Below are 24,667 nucleotides of genomic sequence, written 5' to 3'. Positions count from 1 at the left end.
GCATCTGCGGAATATCTGCAACTGTTGTACTAAGGTCTAAGAGACAAATATTAATTTCTTAAAGTGTAATTAAATGGAAATTTTGACATAAGCCCCATACATTACATTATGTCAAACTCTTCTTTAAATTGAAGTTTAGCTTTGTCCACCAAAAACTTCTTTTTATTAAATAGAAGTCTTTGTTGTCCACACTGTGCCTTTTTCTGTTCGTCAAGGGCATGCGTTATAGCGCAGTCAACAGCGAACGTGAGGCATGCTCGCGACGCATGCCCTCTGACCGTATCCAAAAAACAAAAATAACAATGTTGGTGTTATGTTCGTTGACGCATTCAATTATTGAATGCGCCAAAACGAAAGTTAAATGAAAGAAGATGACGAAAATTGAAGACGAAAGCGCATAGTGTGGACATAGCTTTTAACTATCAGCCTCTGAGTGCGGTCGCTAAACTACAATATAATATTATACGAGTATTATTATTTTTCCTTGATAAAGTAAGATTATGAAAAACATTTTCTGTTTTACATTGAGAGAGTTAAGGATTAAAAAAAACTTAAATATATTCTTACTGCTCAGTATTAACATTATGAATATCAATAAGTTACTTTATGAACAGTGATGTAGTGTACAGTCGGGGTCACTTAGCTGTTGTCACCTCTGCACCTTATCTCTACTATAGTAAGGTCGAAAAGCACACAGTGTATCGACCATGGTGTTCAAACGTACGTTTATTATATACTTTCATATGGCACACAGTAAAGGTTGTTAACCCATTCACGTTAGGTTACGGTCTGATAGCCATTCCACCGGACTTCCCACTGTTTTGTCTAATTGGTGGATTCGTGATTGTTCGTTTTAGGGTTACCTGTTTCAAATAAAAATGAATAAAAACTGTAAAAAACCCTAGTACTGAATTTTCATTGTCACTCTCGTCAAACTTATTAGTAAACACGAACACGACAAGCTAAAATTCATCAAGCCAGGCTGCAGAGTTTTCCAAACTATTATATACAAACAACCTGTATAATAGTCGGGTAAATAAATGTATCCTTTTAATAGTAGGTAGGTACCTAGGTTTTATCAGAACATATAATATTATGTTAACGTTAAAACTGAAAATTGAAAAGTTTGAGGTGGAATAGCAAGAAAACTCTAAACACAGATGCACCAATTCTAAATTCAAAATGTTATTGCCAATTCCAAATTCAAATTCAATTCTAGCAGCAAGTTTAGCACATCATAATTTTACAGTGTTTTCTTTAAAAAACTTCGATTGTCGTTTGGCGAAACACCAAAATGTCTGTTAGAGAACTTACGATGTCTTCAACGTGGTCAAGTGATTACTTGAAGAAAGTTTATCCCTTTGACACTTATTGTATTTATCAACTCTGATGCGTGGGAAAATATACGTCGATTTACTCAAGATGAGAATGGACAGTTTTGTATTGATGATCACATAAATGTACAAGACAACATTAAAAATATTTTGCTGAAAATATCAAAACATACGTCCTTGTCTGCATAAGGGTTCTAACTTCTAGGCTACAGTCACCGACTTGATTAAATTTGGTTCAGACATCTTTATTATTTTATTATATATATATAAAAGAAAGTCGTGTTTGTTACAACACTTATAACTCGAGAACGGCTGGACCGATTGCCATGGTTTTTGATTTGTTGGATTTGTTTCCGTCCCGAATAGCAGAATACATCTTAAAAACAATGAAAACTCGATATGTGTAATGAATACTTAATCATTTCAATAGATGCTGATTTGTTTATTACATGTCAAACATTTGTTGTCCAATCTCAAATAGTGTAACAACTATTTTTTTTTGGAGCTTATAGCCTGGTTGCTAAGACCTTTAAGTCACAACTTTATTTTTTTCTGAAGACATCACGTGTGCGTTCAGAAATTTATTTTTTGTAAATATTTGTTTGTTTTAGACATTCATTTTCGAAAGTTATTTATTAATTATTTAATTTTTAATTCCCGAAAATAATACCTAAGATTTATTCTATTGTAATAATACCTAAGATTTATTCACGCCTTCGCCATGACGATCAACAAATCACAGGGCTAATCCTTGACTATTTGTTGCCTCAATCTAGAAAATGCATGTTTTTCTCATGGCCAATTGTACGTGGCATGCTCACGTGTCGGCAAACCATCCGCTTTATTTGTTCTTGCGCCTGACCAAAAAACAAAGAATGTCGTTTACCACAAAGTGCTTGAATGAAAATCCTATTAATGAATTAATCCGAGTTTAATTTTTTTTCCCAAGCTGCACAACATAGTTTTCAATCATTTTTTTCTAAAATGAGTTTGAAGTACTTAATTATTATTTTTTATTTATTTTTATTTTTATTCTCATTCTGTATGTATGTTTTCATCATCATTCATCATAATAAAATACTTTTTTGTTTCTATCTATATAAATATATTATTTTGTATCATTGTTTTACGTTCATCAAAGCCTAAATTAGTTCAGCTAAAAAGTAACACGACATTCATTGACTGTCAGGCGGTACGAAGTTCGTCGGGTCAGCTAGTATTATCTAAAGATGTCTATAGCTATGTCCACACTATGCGTTTTCGTCTTCAATTTTCGTCATCTTTTCATTCAACTTTCGTTTTGGCGCATTCAATAATTGAATGCGTCAACAAACGCAACGCTAACATTGTCATTTTTGTTTTTTGGATACGGTCAGAGGGCATGCGTCGCAGGCATGCCTCAGGTTCGCTGTTGACTGCGCTATAACGCATGCCCTTGACGAACAGAAAAAGGCACAGTGTGGACAAAGCTTATAGTGTCTATAGTGCACATTAAGGAAGGACATAGCTTATTGTTGCCATGGGAATGTTCCTGCTATATTATACAGCGAAGTCGCCAAGAACATCTAGTAAAGTCATGAAAAGGTATATAAGGTAAGGTAAGTATATAAAGGTATAAATAAAAAGGATCACAAAAATCAAGAAACGTTATATTATGCAAAAATTGTACCTATGAGAATTAACTCTTACGGAAGCAAACGACCAACTGCGACCAGCTTAGGTCTTTTAGTTCAACGGCCCGTAGAAAAAAGTCTAGGATGTGTTCCCGTAACTGTTGTTAGCATTCTTAACTGTTCCACGTAGATCACAGGCCGTCTCGCCAAAACGGGCAGGAATGAGGGACTTGTATGGCACACGGAGCTCCCAGTTGGGAGACAGAAACGGGACAGATCTAAGTTATGACAGTTTCCACACCACGTCCACTTCAGTCTGAACTCTTGAAACCACTGTTAGGGATATTGGTAGTTTTGACAAAAGAAAAAAATAGTAGTTTGTAATTATTTTTTTGTTACAAGATGTTGGCTACCTCCTATGTATTCTCCAGGAACTCCATACTAAATTATATTAAAATCGATAAAAATCTAAGCGTTTAATTATTCATGATTCATCATGAAAAGTTTCTTAGAAAGATAGACAAACACAAACATTTGGATCCCTTAAATTTTTTTTATGAAATAAGGGGGCAAACGAGCAAACGGGTCACCTGATGGAAAGCAACTTCCGTCGCCCATGGACACTCGCAGCATGAGAAGAGCTGCATGTGCGTTGCCGGCCTTTAGGGTAATAGGGGAGGGTAGTGATGGGAAGGGAAGGGAATAGGGGAGGGTAGGGAAGGGAATAGGGTAGGGGATTGGGCCTCCGGTAAACTTACTCACTCGGCGAAACACAGCGCAAGCGCTGTTTCACGCTGGTTTTCTGTGAGAACGTGGTATTTCTCCGGTCGAGCCGGCCCATTCGTGCCGAAGCATGGCTCTGCCACGTTAAAATTAATTCAGATTACTAGTAACAAAATATCGCAAGCAGTATTCCAAGTAAAGATAACTATGGAAAGTAAGCAGAAAGAAGATCTTGTTTCCTAAGGTTCTGTTTAACGGGACTCTGCCTAGGGTTACCTTCATTAAAATATAACGACGTCTATGATAAGATAACAGTATCGTACCTTATTTATATGTAACTGTTTTCACTTTTTATTACAAGATTTTTAATTAAGATAGCCAAAATGAAGATATATTTTACAATTCTGCCGTGGTAACGAATAACAATTAAGATGCAGAACATTTTAATTCGTGAAACGAGAGGCTTGAACATGTAAACGTTACAAAATACTTCATTCTTCTTTGCACTGTTAAAAACAAATATAATATATTATTGTGTAGAGTTTGTGGAATTAGATATAAGTTATAACAATTTTCTGACAATAATGGTGTTTGTGCAAAGCAGAGCAAAAGATGGATGTATTCGCCAAAACACTTACTTTATTGAGTTACGGAAAAGTTGAACAAAGAGAAAGACAATAATTACAATAACAAATGGCGGAATACGTTAGACCTAGAGGAACACAATAATTTAAACGCCGCCTATTTCCATCAGAATTCCGTGATCGCAATAAAGAACAAAGCGGAGAATTACCACGACTGGCCAGTAACGTCGGATTGGCCAAGTTTTTACGACAGCTTAGATGTTATGATGGATAAATCACGAAAGTACGTGATCCACTTTTTGCAAGTTTCCTCGGTTATCTACATCGAGATTCTGATGAAATTACTAAACTTGAAACAACTCGTTTTAAATATTCAGCGATTTAATTTAACTTAACAATAGTCGATGAGAAACGACAACAATTTACTCGAGCAGAAGTAGAAAGACTATTGTACAGTAAAAGCAATTTAAAACAATTTCAATCAATCATTTTTAAACCAAAATTAGTAAGTACAATAAAAATACTCTTGAAAGCGTTCATTAGACAAAAAGCTAAACAAACAATATTTCTGTGAGAATGACCCTTAAATCATTGGTGTAAAGGCCCTGTTGCAGGTAAAATAACACTAAACGAACTAAAGCAATGACACGCCTAGGGTTGCCAGGCATGCGAACAAAGCTGGAGTTAGACTTTTGGATTCAATGAAGGGATTTCAAAGATGCTTAATTTGATATGAAAATCCTCCGTCTTATCAGAGTACCCGTGATGACGAACCTTTAATATAGGTTGAGAGACTTAACGCTTAACTAAAGAATTTTGTACTTTATTCTATTCTTCGATAGCAGGGTGTCCACTGTCCAGCCTTTACAGACAAAATATAAATTGGTTAATTTTTGCAGCCAATAGGTTTGGTATTTTGGCATCCCTAGGCAAGGCAATAGCATTCCTAGTGAAGTCGCGATAGACTCGCCAGAGCTGTCAATCCGACGCCCCGAGTACGCCGAGACGTGGACGTTTCCGGCATTTTACGGTCGCCAGCTATTCACACTTCAAAGTGGACCGACAGAGAATAATGAAAAGATAAATTAAGTAAATTATGCTGATTGTTACTATAGGTTATTACAGAGGCTGTTAAAGGACCTCGTACAGGAGTCAGGAACCGTTTAGGACAAAAGGAAATTTAATCGACTTACACAAGTTAATTACGACCAATGTATTATTGCAATAAACAAAACCCATAATAGTCATTGATCACATTAAAATATAAATCAATACATAACACTTCCGTGAAGTAGCATTTTAAGTTGAAAGTCAATGATCGATTTATTACTTTCCATAGAACTTGTGCTTCTGCCGGCAATCAGAGTAAAGCCTACAGCGATGAGAATTTACGTCTATATAGAAAGTGAGTTAGATCAGATCTTTATTGACTATCGTACTAGGTGACTTATAGCTCACGACTAGCTCAGGGCCTCATGTTTCTTGTGTGGTCCGTTTGTAGTGAGAGCTCAATAAAGAATTCACAGAGACCGCGCAATCTGAGAATCTTTATTATTTGGAGCGCAGCACTCAATGCGTGAAGCTACACAACGCCACACAAAACGGTGTGAAGGTTGAAATAATTAGCTAACTTTTACGGCCCAGATGCAAGACTCTCGACCTCAAGTCGAGCAATTAAGCTTGTACCAATTTAGCTGGGAGCTGTTCGCGACGCAACAGAAATGTTTGACCCTTTCTCGAAAGAGAAAATTGTGTTAATATTGGTTCTAAAGCTATAAGGGCTACCTGTTATGGCATGGCATATATTTTAAAATGCGTTTACCGTACATTTAATTAAAGAGTATTTTTTAAATTATCGAGTAAATCTGATGTCGAGCTTTCTGCCATTTTCTTTGGTCACTTAAGCAGATTGGGTGGTCTCGCGTGATAGATAGCGATATAGGGCGTTCATTTTATTTTGCTCGGGGCAGTTCTCTATAATATATTAGCTAATTATGCTGATTTAGATTATGTCCCGATAAAAATACTCAAGTCGTATATTCCGCAAAAGTATTAAAGTTTGGAATCGAGCCTCGGGTAACATCAAGATTTGGTAAGCAAACATTGGGTTAGGATCGTTCCTAATAAAATAGATGGAAAACTGTTCGCATTTATGTCGGTTCATGTCAAAAAGGAATGCTTTTACGTTCGGAGTGTAACCGATCTTCGGTTATCGTTCTTTCCTATTCCTTATCGCGAATAGCAAAAAAGCTTTTCCGTGTCAAGAGTATGTCGATAGAAGCTTTATTGTTCTGCTTGGACTCACAAAGTCACAAAGGACCCGAGCAAATACCGGCACCTCGATCGTGAAATTGATTTTAAAACCCTGGAGACTGTAACCTATTTTTACCCTTTTAGACACTTCACCTGGGCAAATCGCTTTTGGATTATTAAATCCAGGCAGCACCCTCCGAGTTCCTTGCATTTCTTGACTCGATTAAATCGTGCGGATGTTCAAAATGCGTGAGAATGTTTTAAAATATTTACATTTTGTTATTTAGAGCGATAAATGCGTTTATTTTACGGTTTTGGTCAATCGTAATAATTATGGAAATGAGCTTTAATTAACTTTAATGACATTTGAGGTACATAATTAGTGCTGATCGCTAATATTAAGTATGCTAAAGTTGGGATGGCAGATAAAAATTGAAATCAAAGTCAAGCAATCTCTTTAAAAGCACAGAAGAAAATTCGAAAATAAAAGAATAGGAGCGGGCGAATTCAAATAAAACAGTGAAGCGAACTCGGATTAACGAGTCCAAGAGCTGCTAAGTCATCACGCTAAATAAAATATGTGGGAACTAACGTTGAACGATTTATATCGCAGCAGGCAGCGCCGGCAGCTCCTCATTCATTTACGGAATTAATAACGTCACGAGATGCAAATATCTGCATCGGGCCTAATGAGTTTCGGAATATGCAGGCCAAATGAGTTTTGGACCACGTAGAGCGGGTAATTACGAATTCCGTTTTCAGTTTGGTCCACTCCACAGTACACGGTCCAGCCAAATAAGTTTGAATACTTTGAGCGAGTAATTAGGAATCCTGCTTTAAGATGTTGCTAGTCTTGCAGCAGCCGCAGCTAGACGTTTTGATTTTAACCTTGAACCTAAAGCATGGACTTAAGATGGCTGACCTAATAATGCCTGTTTGGTTAGAAGTCTATTGAGGTTCTAAGTCCACGAAAAAATTATTGTAACACCTATGGTAACGGTTCTGCAAATAAATGATTCCTATACTTCTTATTCCTAAAGGTTTGAGTTCACTAAGTATAACAATTCGTGTACTTATGTAACAAGGAATCAGAGGTGAGGTCGTTTTTTGCCTTTTACCATTTTATAGGTCACGTGAACCCGTTCAGTGCCAGATGGCGTACCCATTCACTTAACATAAAAACAATGTCGGTACTGAGGAATTTTAATACAGCCAACGGCCAACCATTGTCGATGGTACAATTTTGAAGGTTACCAATTATAGAGCATACAAGCACACTACCTCCACTTGATTGACTAACTTGGTATGAGTTATGACTCGTCAAATATTTTCATTTTTAACCGATGTCCGAGAAAGGAGGACCTGTCTATTTGGCAAAATTTTCACTTTTCTAAATACGTTTTTAAAACGACAACACACAAAATCACCAAAAAAATTATATATAATTAAATATTTAAATACTTTGAATGAAGAGGAAGTCTGATAATTTAAATACGGAAGCACTAAAGAGAACAATTAGTGAATCCGAGATGATGCACGAAGTTGAGCAATTGTTCCCGTAGTGCGGAGAAAGCGGTCAAAAGTCAAGGAGATAATTGTTTGTGCAGGAAATTAAATGCATTACGTAACTGGGACAATCCTCTCAAGAGCTCAACGCGCCGAATGTAGGAGTAATGAAAACTGTAATGAAATGCCGTTGGAATTTTCGGGTGACATATAGAGAATGGAAAATGTATTGTTTGAGGAATACTTTTTTAAGAGTTACCGAATACCGAATACCAACTACCGTATTATACTCGCTAGTCAAACAAAGTAAAGTTATGAGATTACACCGATAATATTACACAACTGACAAAAGCCATGACGATTTAACAGTATTTCAATAAAAAAGGCTGGAAACTACTTTTAAGATTCCACAATTAATTTCAAAACACAACAGCCAAACAAAATACAAGCAACCAAAACACACCTTTACCAATTGTATTCGAAGAGATAAGGGTATTTGTATAGGTTAGCAAGACATTTTAATTGTTTCCTAATCAGCTTATCGGATGCGTCGTAAAGGTGAGGCGCTAACATTTAACCCCTCCGTGCAAGTTTCGTAACAGTTCAATTTACAAGCTTGATCATTTGCTTCAATTGGAGATTGAGATTCCATAAAGTTTGCTTGTTAACGTTGTTAAAATATTTCGTAACGATTACGTAAGTTGCTCTTAAAAGGCTTTTAAGGGCTTTAAATAAAATATAGATAGATTGTAATATTGTTTTCGAGGAACCTTCTATATCAGGGGTACCACCAGGGCGCCGTGGAAAAACAAGAGGGGCGCCGCGCGTGAGCCGATCCTCCATCATTATCCAAAACCACAAATATAAAATATATATATATATATATATATATATATGTATATATTATTAATTAGGTGAAGCAGGAAGGTGATTAAATATTTGTTTATTATTATTTACCTGCATAACATAAATTTTATGATCATGAGAGGTGTTTATTTTTATAAATTTTTCTAATAGCTAGGTAAATTAGGGCGCCGTACAAAAAATTGTGACGTGTAACTGCAAGCTGAAAAATATTGGGAACCCCTGTTCTATAATATAACAGCGGTATCAAACGCTTAGGAAGTTTCAAATCATCACACACGAATTTAACGATATGAGCAACCGAACCGCTTTTATTGCAATCGTTTCTAATCCACTCAGTCGCGTTAGAACTAAACAAACACATTAAATCATTCGCCGTAAACAGAACGGTGAACATTATTCTAATTCTAAAAGATATAGCGCTATCGTAAATACAGAGAGTTCCTGTAGCATCCATCAAGTCGTCCGTACACCATCGCAAATTGGAAAACCTTGTACCTCCTGCAGGTAAACTGGTATAGAAGAATCTTAAGTCATTAACACTTGTCTGTATGTTTGCGGGAGGTGAATCACGACCTTCAATTTGAATGTGCAAGTTTTGTTTGTCGCAAAGGAAATGTCCACTTTCTCTACATCTAAATTTAAATTCGAAGAGTGCATTTTTTTCTTCAACATTTTTGATACAGACTATCGTGCTATTACTGAGAAAAGATTAAATTTTATGTAGCAGCGATGACTTTGTTCTTAGGCTAACTACTTTTAAGATTCTCTACTATTATAGCGATTCCATAATAACTGACTCGTGTCAAGATAAAAGTCGAAGATTATCAGTCTTCTTTATCTGACAGCCCACCGAAACTTAATTTAAGCTACGCATATTTACATCAATCCAGAACGAGTTTAAAAGATGTATTAATCGATGTCTTGATTCAATTTATTTTCATGCATATATTTAACGTCTTCACGTTGCGGGAAATTAAAAAGGATGTTTTAATTTTAAGCAACTTTCATAAATATTAAGTCGTTAATAGTACCTACATCTCCACACTTAGCTTTAATATCCTCAATAACAAGATATCTTTATGAAGTAGCTATTAAGAGACATATGATATGGAAACCCATAAAGTGTGCGTATAAACCTGTTTTTACTTTCGCATTAAATACTGTTATGGCGAGAATAATTTAGTTTTACGGTTCCCTGGATGGTTATTGGTTATCCCTGTACTATGATTGGCAAAGTCTAAGTACTGGTTAAGTCAAACGGGCGATGAAAGCTAAGATCCTCTGACTACAGACTATGGAATATGATTGAGACTCCTACAGATACCCTCGCACACTTAATAAGCTTGTTTTCCTGATATTGGCCCCCCTCGAAGCTGAGTGCCTTGTAGGGATCATTTTCATTTCCAGTTATCTCTGCTTATTAGCCGAAGTACGTTGAGGAATATTGAATGTTGTTAGGGATGTAATCTCTATAAAGTTGTTACATTCATTTTTAAAATTCTTTCCTGAAGGGTGGAAAAAGTTGGTGAATTTGGTTCGAATATTTTGTCAGTTTCCATAAAACTGTAATGCCGATAAATATACAGGTATACAGTAGCTGCAAATCCTGTCTGAGAACAAAATATATCTAAAATGTATGGAAAATTCTTCGTTCTGCCGGCCAAGGCGGTTATTCGCTTCACCGGGTTAAGAGAGTATGGTAACGGAACACGTAGTAACCGAACACATGTGTGAACAATGGGCATAATATGAGGAGAACTAACTGGAATAATTTAGCTATTCAGCAAAACTATTATTATGAATATACCATCATGGAGAGAAATGATAATACAATGGGAGGATCACCAGTGGGCCACAGGTTTTTTCTGATTCTGATGTAGTGAAGTATTATATATTTATTAGTAAAAGTTCTAAGACTTCTAATAATTATACAGGGTGTAACAAAAATAAGTGATAATACTTAAGGGTGTGTATGTGTTCCTTATAGAGAATTCACTGTGAAAGTAGCAGCGCTGAAAGACCAATTTCTTTTTTCACTTTTGTATGGGCACAAGCGCTCGAGCGTCACGAGTTTCTCCATACAAAAGTGTAAAAAAATTTTGGTCTTTCAGCGCTGCTACTTTCACAATGAACTCTCTATAAGGAACACATATACACCCTAAAGTCTTATCACTTATTTTTGTTACACCTTGTATATTGAGAGTCATCATAACAAGTAAAACCAACTAAATTAATTTCTTATTAAGTTATGATAGCTGAAGTAGCTGAAAAAAATCAGTTATGATAGCCCCGTATTAATAAAATTAAATTAAGAAGCATCACCTGTATTCTATAAGAGCCGCATGAACCCAAAGTGGAGGTTCCAAGTTTGGGCTCGTATTGACGGGCTCATCCAAGAGGACATTCATAGACGGTATTCTTTGCATATTATTCTGCACCATAACCAACAAAAGTTTAAAAAGCATGAAATAAAATTAAATTAAGAAATTTAAAAAAACCCCCGCCAAAAAACTAAAAAGTAATGAAATAATATTTACTGACTTAAGTTTAAATAATTCCTAAGTGTAAAGTAATATTTTAGTCCATAATTGTTGTCACGGTGTGTCGGGGGACCGCCAAGTAAACTACGACAACAGCGACTTTTGCTTTTGTATCGCCAAGTCGCTGATTGTCTCGATTCGGTTCGCTGTGAACTGACCCTTAAACTATAATGATAAATTGTGAAATCAAACATTAGCGGTCCGCCGACACACCTTGACAACAATTTATGGACTTAAATATTACTTTACACTTAGAAATTATTTAAACTTAAGTCAGTAAATATTATTTCATTACTTTTTAGTTTTTTGGCGGGGGTTTTTTTAAATTTCTTAATTTAATTTTATTTCATGCTTTTTAAACTTTTGTTGGTTATGGTGCAGAATAATATGCAAAGAATACCGTCTATGAATGTCCTCTTGGATGAGCCCGTCAATACGAGCCCAAACTTGGAACCTCCACTTTGGGTTCATGCGGCTCTTATAGAATACAGGTGATGCTGCAGCAGTAGCATGCAAATATTTGCTGTATATCTACGTCTGATTGATTGTTCCAATTAAAATGAGCCCAAACACGATACCTCTGCTCTATAAGTTGCTGAGGAGTTGGGTATCCTATTGATTACCAGGTCCAGGCATGGCCATGCTGAAGGCCATGCTGCAGCACCAGGTCATCTTTCCATTAATGTGTATGTATGTTGTTGTATACGAACCAGAATGCAAAATAAATATAAAACTCATCAAACGACTGCAAGTTGCTAACGGCCTTTCACGAACCAGATAAACCGTGATTTTCCAGCACTGAGCAGGCTGATGATAATGAACTATAGCTAGGAACACTCTCGATCATGTCAGCTTTCAAACAAAAAAAAAAACTAGATCAAAATCGGTTCACCCGTTTGGATGCTACGATGCCACGGACAGATACACACACAGACAGACAAACAGACAGACAGACACGTCAAACTTATAACACCCCTCGTTTTTGTCGGGGGATAATTAAACTTCAATTTATTGGAGAGTTTGAGATGTTAAGTTAAGTAGTTAATTTTCATCTCTGAGAGCGGTAGTAAGGTATCCATTCATGTTTATCGCTATTCCAAGTAACTCTTAATTTGAAATGTTCTATCACCATAAATGGTTCGTAATTCCCTGTTAAACAAGTATATCGTGCCTAAGACCATCGTGACTGTATCAAGGCCACACAGACAATATGTTGCCCGGCAAGGTTGGGTTCTGACATAAGGAAACCTGATTTCGCATAACGATAACATTTCTGGCAACATGGTACAAGTTTGGCATTTGATGTATTTATTATTATGTAACTATTAGCAGATAATATAACTACTGTCATAACTCAACCCATAGATCTGATAGTTTCATTCCTAATGTGGAGTTGTTATAAATAAATAATTTGATATTGCGACTTAATAGTTTAATCAACTTTGAATTCAGCGTTAGCATGTACACTTTTAATATAAGCAATAGTTGGTTCGCATTTGTTTTTGGTCTACTGCCCAACTGTCCCAGATAATAAGAACCGTTAAACATTGCTAATTTTAAAACAATTGTAAATGCTTGAGATAAGCAGCTGTTTCTTGGCCAAGGAAAGAAACGTTTAAATGTGAATGGAGGAGGTACGTATTAATTAAAATAGAAATAACATTTCTTAGAAAACTTAGAAATAACATTTATTACTAGATAATAATATTGTCTTTTGATTTAGAAAACATTTCTACGAACCTATTTAAAATAACAAAAAGTGTTTCCCTAAGTAAAGAACGAATAACAATTCAATGTAAAAGACATGTTAGCAGTGCTTACGAAGTCGATCAGTAGAAGTTTCAGTCAGATATATCATGAGACGTTGTCTCTAAAGCCTTAGATAGTTACGTAGGTAGTTAAACTTGTCCATGGGGTTCGGAACCATAAATTTTCGCATTGTTCTGTAAGGCGTTCAGTGTGCATGACAAAGGAACAAGTTCGCCTATCGCTACCATCCAAAATGTTCCGATATATTATACTTGTTTCAGATTATCTAGTATTTATGATGAGAACTATTTCGCTTACAAACGGCTGAACTACTAGACTGGAGTAGGGAGAAACAGCATAGAGTGTTAGACTCTAGGTTTGATATCCAGCAGTAATTGCTTGTCAATAAACAAGCAGAAGGAAGGGAAAATATTAAGGTGACACCGCGTTAAAGTAAAAAATCGTTTTGGGTATGTTTTAGATCGCTTGTTTTCTATGAGACGCCGGGCCGGCCTCTCATAGAAAACAAGAAATGGAAAGGGCGTAAGCGAAAAAATGGTTTTTGTCGCGTAATTTTATAACCATTAATATATTTCATATAAGCTATTTGCAAATTATATTGTATGCTTGAAATAATCTATGTACAAATTTTGGAAGCTTAAATCACTCTCCTTTGTTGGCGAAATTAGAATCCCTTTTTTATAGAGGTCTTTTTGATTAATTATTCTGTGTTATATTAATAGATCTATTTTTTTAATCACCTTATTATAATAATTGTTAAGTCTTAACAAAGCTCAAATGTTTTCTGTTGAATTCAGTAAATAGGACGGATTTAGTCCTATCAAACTAAAATTCTTCTTTGTAATATGCTAAATATGTTTAAAAGGTTTGTTTGTCGTATAAGACAATTTTTATTGGTGTTTGATTGGCAACGCAAGCTGGATCGAAGAAGGGACGAAGCTGCAATAATGTTGCATAAAATATTAGAATCACCCATTTCAATCACTGACATATTAGTCAATTGAAAAAGCGAGGTATTGATAGTGATTTGCGACGGCTGGCAACTAAATATACTTCAATGAGAGCGTGGAACGCCGACGCTGATGGGTTCACAATGGACCTATAACTTAGATTAATAAACTGTTGACGGGGTTAATGCTACGGTCTTGGCAAGCTCGACTTCGTTTTGTTTCATCATCATAAAATTTAGTTGGATGACTCTTGGATTTTTACATGACAGTCCAATTTGTATATTTATCTACAGATTACTTAAGATTGCTCTGAAATACGAGGTCTTATAAAAGTCTATCAACATTCAACACGCACACAAAATCTTTGCGAGAAGTATTGTCATTTACGCTCACGGGATAATCTGGGCTTGAGGCAACAATTAATATTAAAAACGTAAAACAAAGAAAAAGGCTAAAACTTTGTTCACAAGGTGGCATCTTCAGAAGGCTAACTGTAATCAAGCTAATGAAGGCTTTAGTTTACTTTCATCTTTTCTTTAGTACAACGTATTTTTTACATTTTTGGTTGGTACGTACTACGTAATTACTGGTTGAGATATACATTTTATTAGCAAAGAATACTGGAACATTTTTGTGGAGCCGCTTTCAAGGTATTCGGTTACGAAAACTATTTCCGTAACGACGATAAAGAACATAAAGAATCCCTCGTTAACAATAAAACAAAGGCACATAAATATTAAAATAGTTTTATTGTGAATTCTCGGAATGCTACCGTTTAAACATCTGCTGTAGAAAAACGACGCGACCTTTTACTTTTTAAGATAATTAAAGATTACCGTATTAAGACGCCCCACCTGGCATTTTATAATTTTATGTTAATTTCCTTTTCCGAGATCCGATTTAATTAAAAGACTTAACGACTTAATTAAGTATACGGCTTTGTTATTAGATTTGCCGACACTGTAGGCTCTAGTGTCAAGAATTTAGATCAGTCACCACCTACTTATTAAACTCTTCCTGTTCGTTATAGATAACGGAATGTTTTAATTGTACATTACACTGCACTTGTATTCAAGTTGTGTTTCATTTATCTATACAGTTAGACGAGGCGTCACTAACCAGGACATATGGTCTTTTTAATTAGGAAGAAGAAAAGCACAGTTGAGAAAAAACACCCTTTTACAACATAAAGAGAAAAAGATTCTTCACAATGTTTAGACAGAAACTGCTCTTAAAGTAGAAGTTAACTTGAATTTTGGTGCTATTTTGTATTGCAAATTCGTTTACGGTTACTAAAAGTCACGTTCAAGGCTTGTAAGGCGCACCTAACACAAGTTTTACTCATTCAAGAGAAACTGTTTAGATTCCTGGCCTACTTGTTTAAGGTAGTTACAAACTACAAGTACAAAGTACTTAGTGAGGAAACAGCTAACTTTGATAACGCCCACTTCTAGATACAAGACGAGAAGCTAGATTCAGACCAAAATTTTAAGAAAGTTCTATATGGGTGGATATAATGTCACAATCACAGGTCACAATGGATTCTGGAGTATAGGTGTAACGCGCATATATTAAATAATATATTATCTCATGCAGAAACTTAAAACCTGAAGAATTAAAAGTTGCACTTATACACGAAGAAATATTAATTAAACCTGAAAGTTGAAAGAACTTTTTAATATTAAAATAATAGAACTGCTACAAAAAGGCTCATTTACTTAAAGTTTACCTCATTAACAACATCCACAAGAATACTTAAACATTCACAGCCGGGCATTGTACAACTTTAAGGCTATCTAATTACTATTTCATATATGCAAAGCTCAGGGAAGTTGTTATACAACATTTCTTAGGAGTTGGCCTCGAGAATGCGGTGCTACTAATTAATATTATTTCAGGAGGCGGAATTGGGAGGATTACGGAAGTTGGTAGCGTAATAAGTTGCGGCGTGAGATACATTACGGCACGAAGATCCTGTAGGTTTAGTATTTACTTAGAGGCGGTGGAATGTATTGTAAATGAAGACATTGAAACAAGAATATTTTAAGATGTAAATATTTAAGAATCTAGTATAATAATAATAAATATATACTTGGTGCAGAAAAAGGGGATATGTAAAGTTTCCAAAATATGTTCTTATACACGTTTTTAGGTGATGGTTAAACTTAATTCCAGATTAAGCAAAAAATATGGATAAAGTGAATGAAGAATAAAGCGATACAAGAAATAGTTTCCCAATCAAGTAACTACTAGTTACTACTTTTATTACTGATATCAAACTTGGCACAGGATAATTAACAAACCTTTGCAAACATATCCGCGAACCCCGCAGTGTCACGACTCAAAATGTGCCGATTTAATAGGGTGCGAGGACGCGTTTCGTCAATTTTGTATCCAATTTCAAAGGTATGATATTAGGCAGTAATGAAAAGCTGTGCTCAGCGCCTCGTGATGGGGGATTTATTGAAGGTTGTGTGTACTACCTTCTTTTGCCTTTGAAGTTTAAGGTAATTGGGTAACGATCGTGTTTACGTTTTTAATAAATCATAACACAATTAAGACGAGATGAGGTAGGAGGAGGAGGCACACGAGAAATAACTTTTCAGCAAAATTGACGACCGAAGAACTTCAAAGAAATCTGCTAACTGGCAGGAGCGTAGCCAACAGTTTATTCTTTCTAGATTTTAGTTCCAACAGTTTGGATATTCGGTAAAGCTTACCATACGGCCAAGGAGCATGGTATAAAATAATGTCGATGTGAATGAATTTAGCTTTTGCAAAACAAACTCATTTTAGGAACAAACGCATTTTAGGATGTATAAATCCAGTATATAAAATCAGCGTTTGATTGATCTATAAACAAACGTTCGGTATTGGGGCTGTACTAACAATACGTGACCTCATAATCACGGAAGCCGCTTCCTGCCCATACACGCGTGAGATGTGGTGAGATGTTATTGAAGGTTTCCTCTAAGAGCTGGCGCGCACTACGACTTTTTGCCGCGCGATTATTTTACCGACCTACAAAAATTCAATTAAAATGTCACTTTACGACATACGCTATTAGGTTTCATTTTGTTCTACGCCATTGAAAAGCAGCGGCAGCATGGGTCGCTAGACAACCTATAGCCTATTCGGTCGGTCGGTAAAATAATCGCGCGATAAAAAGTCGTAGTGCGCGCCAGCTCTTACACTGTATTATGACTGTTCAGTTGCTGAGCTGCGGCATCCTTTTATGATCACGATAGCGCAGTAAATAGGTACTTTATGATGTATAGTAGCGTTAAAAAAAGCTATGCTCTCTTTGTATGCGACAAGTGAACTCCAAAAATGCCGTCGATCTATATCTTACACGTACCGCACATACTCTATGTTACACGTACTTCGACATGAATTCTTGTCTAGCTCGTGTTGCATTACCACGTCATCAGGTTCCATTTGAATTTTGATCAAAAATCTACTATTTTTAGCCATACAAATTACCAAACTCTATGTAATGTTTTTTTTTTAATTAGAGATGGCATGATAGAATTAGGGATGTCGTTTGTTATTAAAATGTTATTATATTACAGAAACAGCAATTGAAACTAGGCTAATTAACTAACAGAACTCACGACAGTACTACTGTTTACGTTGGATGACATTGAGAGCATTAATTTTAATTAATGTGCTATGAGCAGAAGCAAGAATACCGTACATAATACGACGGTTACAAATTACTGAAGTAAGATATGTAGTGTATTGATAAATAAAGATGGACACGCCTACTAGGTAGGAGTGGGGATGGTTGAAGTGGTGGTGGACTACAGTGACGATCACTTCTTCATCAGCAGCCGCCAGAGTAGCTGTAGTGTTCAGTTATACAGTAATCTGTGTTTAATTTACTCGCCCAGCCATTGTACATACAGCGGGGCTAAAATGGTCGCTTTGGAGAATCATAATATAATGTATCATAGTATGATTCATTTTTTTTAATTCGCAAAATGTAAGTCTGCTTGCAATTCATGTCTAGTAATTAGTACTAAGAACCTGGATGACCGAGCTTTGCTCGGTATAGCAAACACTCATTGACTTCGTGTTACTTAATAACGCCATCTGCTGGTCGTTAAAACAATTAGTTGCCAACAAAATAGTATTATTATTTGCCAATAGATGTCAGGAAGAGTCATATTTTTCAGTTTATCGATTATCGATAGAACACGAATAAAAAGACATTTTGTGAAAATGATTCCTAGCTAGATCGATTTATCGCCCCCGAAATCCCCTATATACTAAATTTCATGAAAATCGTTGGAGCCGATTCCGAGATTCCAATTATATATATATATATATATATATATATATATATATATATATATATATATATATATATATATATATATATATATATATATATATATATATATATATATATATATATATATATATATATATATATATATATATATATACTAGATGTCCCGCGCGGCTTCGCCCGCGTAAATTAGAAATTTTACAGAATCCGTAGGTACATTTTCCCATAAAAAATATATCCCCCGTTTTTCCCACATTTTCCTGAGTTTCTTCTGTCGTATTAGTCTTAGAGTAATAATATAATATAACCTTCTCGATAAATGATGAGTCTTACTCGATAAATGATCTATCTAACACTGAGATAAGTTTTTAAATCGGACCTGTAGTTTCTGAGATTGACGCGTTCAAGCAAACATACTCTTCAGGTTTATAATATTAGGTAGATATAGATTTTTTTTAATTATCGCTTGACAAACTCGAGTCTCGATCTAAAAGACTATGAAAAGTACCAATAACAGGGTCATTATAGGCTCATAAGTCATAACCATGGGACGATGCATGGTATAATATGGTAGTGATGATGATGATGATGAATGTAATTTTCACAATAGCATATGCTTTCTGTTCTTAAAACAACGCCGAAACTCCCAAACTTGTATCTATAAAGAATCAGGAATTCTCTCAGCACCTTCCGAACCACGGTATACCAGGTATATCTCGGTGCAAAATCTTACTTGTTGGTAGCATATGCTTAGAATACTTCTCACGAAACCGAAGTCACCATATGTTTCCCTATAAGTTTTGAGGAGTTCCCTCGATTACTTATGGATCCTTCATCAGATCACCACTTTTCTGAATATAATACCAAATTGGGATGATACCCTATATACCAAAATAAAAATTTTGAAAATCGGTTAACAAACGGCGGAGTAATCGTTGAATATAAGAAAACGAACATAACACCTCCCCCATTTTGAAAGTCGGTTAAAATTGTAGCCTATGTGTTATTTATTTAATATTTTAATCAGCACATGATTTGAATAACAAATTTTTTTTCAAATTAATCGTAGCACCATCTGTCAGGACAAACTAAAATTGAAATAGAATAATATTGAATGCGATGATAGCGCCGTCCGCCGGATCTAATGTAAAACATTCCAAAATCAACAACTCCTTATAAATAAGAAATTAATTGAAAAAACATTTTACAGTAGACCAAACTGTAAATCTAAACCATTCTCGAATCTCCACGAACACACACAAAAAATTTCATCAAAATTGGTCCAGTCGTTTAGGAGGAGTTCAGTCACATACACACGCACACAAGAAATATATATATTAAGATATATATATATATATACAAGAATTGCTCGTTTAAAGATATAAGATAAGATTTGACATTTGTCAGTTTGACAGTTTTGACAATTCATTTGCTGAATTGAATGAGAGAAATTGCTAAATGTGACTATTTTAGCCCCACTGACCATATACACCGGCACACTTGCCTGCAGCTGAAGTTGACGACAGATACGTTACAAGAATTTTATGATTGGGTGGAACTCCTAAATAGGAAACGGACATGTAAGCCGTAAGGATATTTAAACAAATTACATTATGTTAATTCATCTTTAATAATTAGTCTTTAAAAAGCTGGTCCAGCTTCCCAAAATTCTTAGCATTATCTATTCTTTTAAGATATTGGTATATTTACAATGTCTAAATTTTATTAAGATATACCTACTTCCTTTGAACAATCCAGAATAATTTCATTCCAATCGGTTTTGAGTTAAGGTTTACTAAATTATGAAGGCAATATCATACCAGAATGCTGCTGTCCAATATCCAATGCAGCTTAAGAGTCGGTTCGTGTGAGTTGTAAAATATTTATTAACTGTCTGCGCTATGACGGGATGCTCAGATCAGTCTAGACTTGGCTACACGCTTGCCAGCTTGTTTAATGTCTCTAACTTGAGCACGCCAAAAAGACGAGTGAGAGGTCATTGTATCCTGATTCCTGCATAATATTCACGAGATTTATCCAATAACCGCAAGATAATTAACGTCAAATCAATTTGTGCATCCGTTCGATTTTTGAACGCACTTCAATGTGCTTGAAACGTACTTGAAAATAATATAGTCTGTGGTCTCTGGCTGTTTGATCAGGTTATGGGGCTTTTTGTGAATATAAATGGCTGAAGACAGAGACATCTGCAATCCTTATCAAAGCTAACCTTTGCAATATTCTCAAATATTGTCTTCTTTGCTATTTACTGCATTTCTTTATGAGCACCTTTCAACTTAAAGCAGTTTCGCAGGATATGCAAATCGGAACAATTTCAAACTGAATATATCGAAAGGTTAAACGGGGCATTAAAGTGAGAGTGACCACTAATGATTAGGAACGTAACTTGCTGTAAATTGAGTGCAATTTAAAATAGATGTGATTAAAGACAGTAATAAATACGGAAACCAACGGCAGGAAATTATTGACATAATCACCACTTTCGCCGCAATGAGGCTGAAACCTAAGTGAGCTTCCGCTGATGAAGGTTTTGATATCGAGAGGGAACGTATCAAAGGGAAACATTACTACTGGTTCAAACCAATCGGTGGTAATCTTTTCGGGAATTAGATTTAGATGATTTGTAGGTGATGTTCTTTGTCTTAAGATTAAGTTACCTTGTTATGAAACTTTGTCTTGTATATCAATATCAAGATATGGGTAATGAAATAATGTATCTTTACCATCATAACCATTAAAAGTGAGAAAAAGGCAATTCATAAGATATCGATCTGATAAAGGATCCTCTTTATACTAAGGATATTTTCGAGCAGCATAAAGAATTTAAATTGAATTATAGCTATAGACAGGAAATGTTTACGAGGCATGCACAGACCGCAGACTCCTTTCAGTCCGCCGCTGGTCGTGACTAAGCGATGCGCCAGATAAGACGGTATTACTTGCACTGTCGGTCTACGATAAAAACTCTAAGCGAGATCAAATTAATCTTAGATTAGTTTTTAATAGAAAGGTGCTTTCGATGCCGAAGTTTCTTTGCAGTTGCTACAGTAGGAGATATACCTACTCCTCCTACCTTCTGATTAATTTCGTTGCGGGTCCCAAGACAGATTTAGCTTGTCCCTCTGGCAACCCTGAGATCATATCAAAGGGTTTTCGTGGTCGGTTGCCACTGTTGATCCTTGCGCACAGGAGTTGCAGTGGTGGGAATGTGTGGTGGGCCTTTTGCCCGTTTTAAAAAGTTGCTACAGTATAATCTAAACATATTTTTAAAATTTTATTGAATAAACTTATAATCGGAGGCAAAATGAAACAAGGCTCTTGTCCCTTTAACGATTTAATTGATACTTCAAGTAGCAAGAACGTATTTTCATTAAGGGGTTTGATGTTGAAGTGAAAACGGGAGTAAATCTTTTTAAGTAGACTTTTATTGGCTGTAGACGCGAGAGGATAAAGGCATTTTCTTAGCATGGCGGTGCAATTTCGCCCAGCAATTATGAAGGGTCAGATACAACTTAATTAAAACGAATTTGTGCTGAAGAGGACGCCATGTTGGAAACATTCATCAAGAAGGAAGCTTGGCATGCTGTCATTTTAAATTATGTAATTTAATTTGCGAGAGAATTAATGCGAAATTCACTTTCGTTGGAAAATTGAATGCATTTTGATATACCTACAGCGCCTACATGTAAAGGGTTTCCAATAGGGATTTGTCAATTTTGAATTTAGTTTGTGGACGCTTTCTTGAACTAAACATCGAACTGTTACTGTCAGTTTATTCAGTGGACATAACATTTTTATCATGGTGAAGTACACGATGGAACAACGTGTGCCAATGTTAAAAAATTACATCAGAAATTCGGAGTTGGTGGCCGTTACTTTAAGAGCGTTAACTCCGATTTTCGATCGTAATTACACGCCGATTGGCTATGATTGTGGGTTATTTTTTAATTTTGGCCCAGATTGAAAGATATGGACTTGGGCAGCATGATGTTTCAATAGAACGGCGCCACAACGTACAGCTCACGTTACTATCGATTTATTGAAGAGCAGGTTTGATGAGCGTACTACTGTTATCTCAAAAAATGGACCAGTCGATTAACCGCCTCTTTCGTGCTATTTAACGTCTCTTGATTTTATTGTTTGGGGCTGCGTCAAGTCGTTGGATATTTTTTAACGCGAAATTCCCGAAATGTGTAGCTGAGCCATAGAAAATTGGGTTCAACGAATCACCGCTGCAAACGTGCCTGCGGTGGCCATATGAGCGAAGTCGAGTTCCATTTAAAAATGTTTTAATTAGTGTACTTTAACCTGATACAATTTTTTTTTAAATATCTCAAATAATGATTTCTTAGGTCAGAAAAATTAAAGAAATTTCTGATGAAGACACGGCAAGACTAGTTTATTTTAGTTATTTTCACAGTAGAATGTCTTATGGTATCCTTTTATGGGGAAACGCTGCCGACATCAATACAATTTTTGTGCTGCAGAAGCGAGCTATACGCTCAATTTATAAAATGTCAGCTTTTGAATCTTTGACAGAAAAGTTTAAAGAAATTGGTATTCTAACTGTTGCTTCTCAATACATTTTGGATAATGTATTGTAATAAGTGTATTGTAGTGTATTGTAGAAAGAATTTAATTAAATTTAAAACTAAAAGTGATAGTCACGGTAGAAACACTAGAAATAGGCACAAGCTGGAAATACCAGTGATCAGACTTAGCAAAATAAGTAAATCTTTTAAAGGTCAATGTATATGCTTTTACAATAAAATCCCGGAAAACGTTCAAAATCTATCAATCAATAAATTTAAAAAAGTAATTAAAGAACGTTTGTGTGCCAAAGCCTACTATACGGTCAACGATTTCCTAAACGATAGCACATCTTGGGAGTAGGATGGCTGCTTGCAAGGCTGCTTCTACATTTATTATATCTGACTTACAATTGTGTATTCATATTGTATAGATTAAGTTATTTACATTGTAAATTTTATTTTTTTTAAAAGAAAAATTTTCCACTTTTTTACTAAAAAGTGGCCCCGTGCGAGTTTCTTACGCCGGTTCTTCTCGCCGGGTTAGTTCCCGAACCGGTGGTAGGCAACATGTAGTTCAACGTTCTGAAAATATTTGATTCAAATTTATTCAGAAATAAAACAATTTTTATTTTATTTTATTTTACGCGGGTATCACTCATTATATTAAACCTTGTAATATAATATCTCAAATAGTTTTAATTTTATGTTGAAAAAAAGCTGTCAAGTCCTTATTGGAAAACCCCTTATATTAACTCGCTAGGTATCTATACTATATTCTCTTGAATTCATTTGCAAATACCAAAATTATAAATCTAATAATTTAGCTGTAGGCATTTATGGTGAAATTAAACATAAACAGCGCGTGTTTAGACCAAACTGACCATACGCCGCCGAATGTGAGCAGGCTCACTGTGAGCCCCAGTGTGAACGTAAAAATATACGGTATCGAATGTCCGCGCCTACGCCTAGCGTAATGGCGTATTGTCGGTTAGGTGTGAATATGTATAGAAATACAATAAACTGCGTAACGTTCGCTCACATTCGGCGGCTCACAGTCGGTTTGGTGTGAACACGGCCTAAGATTACATTACCAATCTGGCTTGATAGTTGATGTAGCAGGAATACTTACCTGAAACAAAATACATACAATTATTTTACTAGTAATAAAATTATTACAAATGCAATTAATTTTAACCGTTATCATAATAATAATTAAATCTCGAATGGCATATAAAATTACTCTTTAATAACAGATATTATTAATAAAATACACGTTGAGCGGGTAACGTGATAAATGCATAATTGAATTAGTTAATAAATTGGGTCATTGGTCATAACTCATAACATAAATCCGGGTATTCGGCACGAAACCACAGAGTACCAGAGACCATTATGGTCAATTACAAATAATTGAAAAACTCACGAACCATATTGTGAAGTGGTGCGGGGTTTATCTTATGATTTACCGACGCTGCGGTCTATACAAAAAACGTGCGTTCCTGATTTCTTTATATCAATGGGTTGTAAAGTTTCTAACAATACTTACTTCATTATTTGGTAGCGGAACTCTATTATTTATAATGGTCAGTATTTTAAACCTTAAAATTCTGTTTTGTGCTCGAAATTTTTAAAGCAATAATATGTTACAAGTTTAGAAAATTTTGATGAAAATTGAGTAAT

The 24,667-nt window shown here is 35.4% G+C and overlaps 1 protein-coding gene and 1 long non-coding RNA gene across 4 annotated transcripts in view; both read right to left on the bottom strand.

Moving 5' to 3' along the window:
- The window catches only part of LOC121727361, an 89,988-nt gene that overhangs the window by 29,302 nt on the left and 36,019 nt on the right, over positions 1 to 24,667 (bottom strand). The window lies entirely within an intron of this gene.
- LOC121727373 lies at positions 643 to 24,069 on the bottom strand. Its single transcript, XR_006035657.1, has 3 exons — positions 23,845 to 24,069; positions 8,352 to 8,355; positions 643 to 653 (listed from the first exon to the last, which is right to left on the bottom strand). It is a non-coding gene; the product is annotated as an uncharacterized LOC121727373 (long non-coding RNA).

Source organism: Aricia agestis, chromosome 5 (assembly GCF_905147365.1).
Source record: "Aricia agestis chromosome 5, ilAriAges1.1, whole genome shotgun sequence".
NCBI lineage: Eukaryota > Metazoa > Arthropoda > Insecta > Lepidoptera > Lycaenidae > Aricia > Aricia agestis.
The sequence above is the reverse complement of the archived record's forward strand: the minus strand, read 5'-3'. Positions and strand labels throughout refer to the sequence as shown.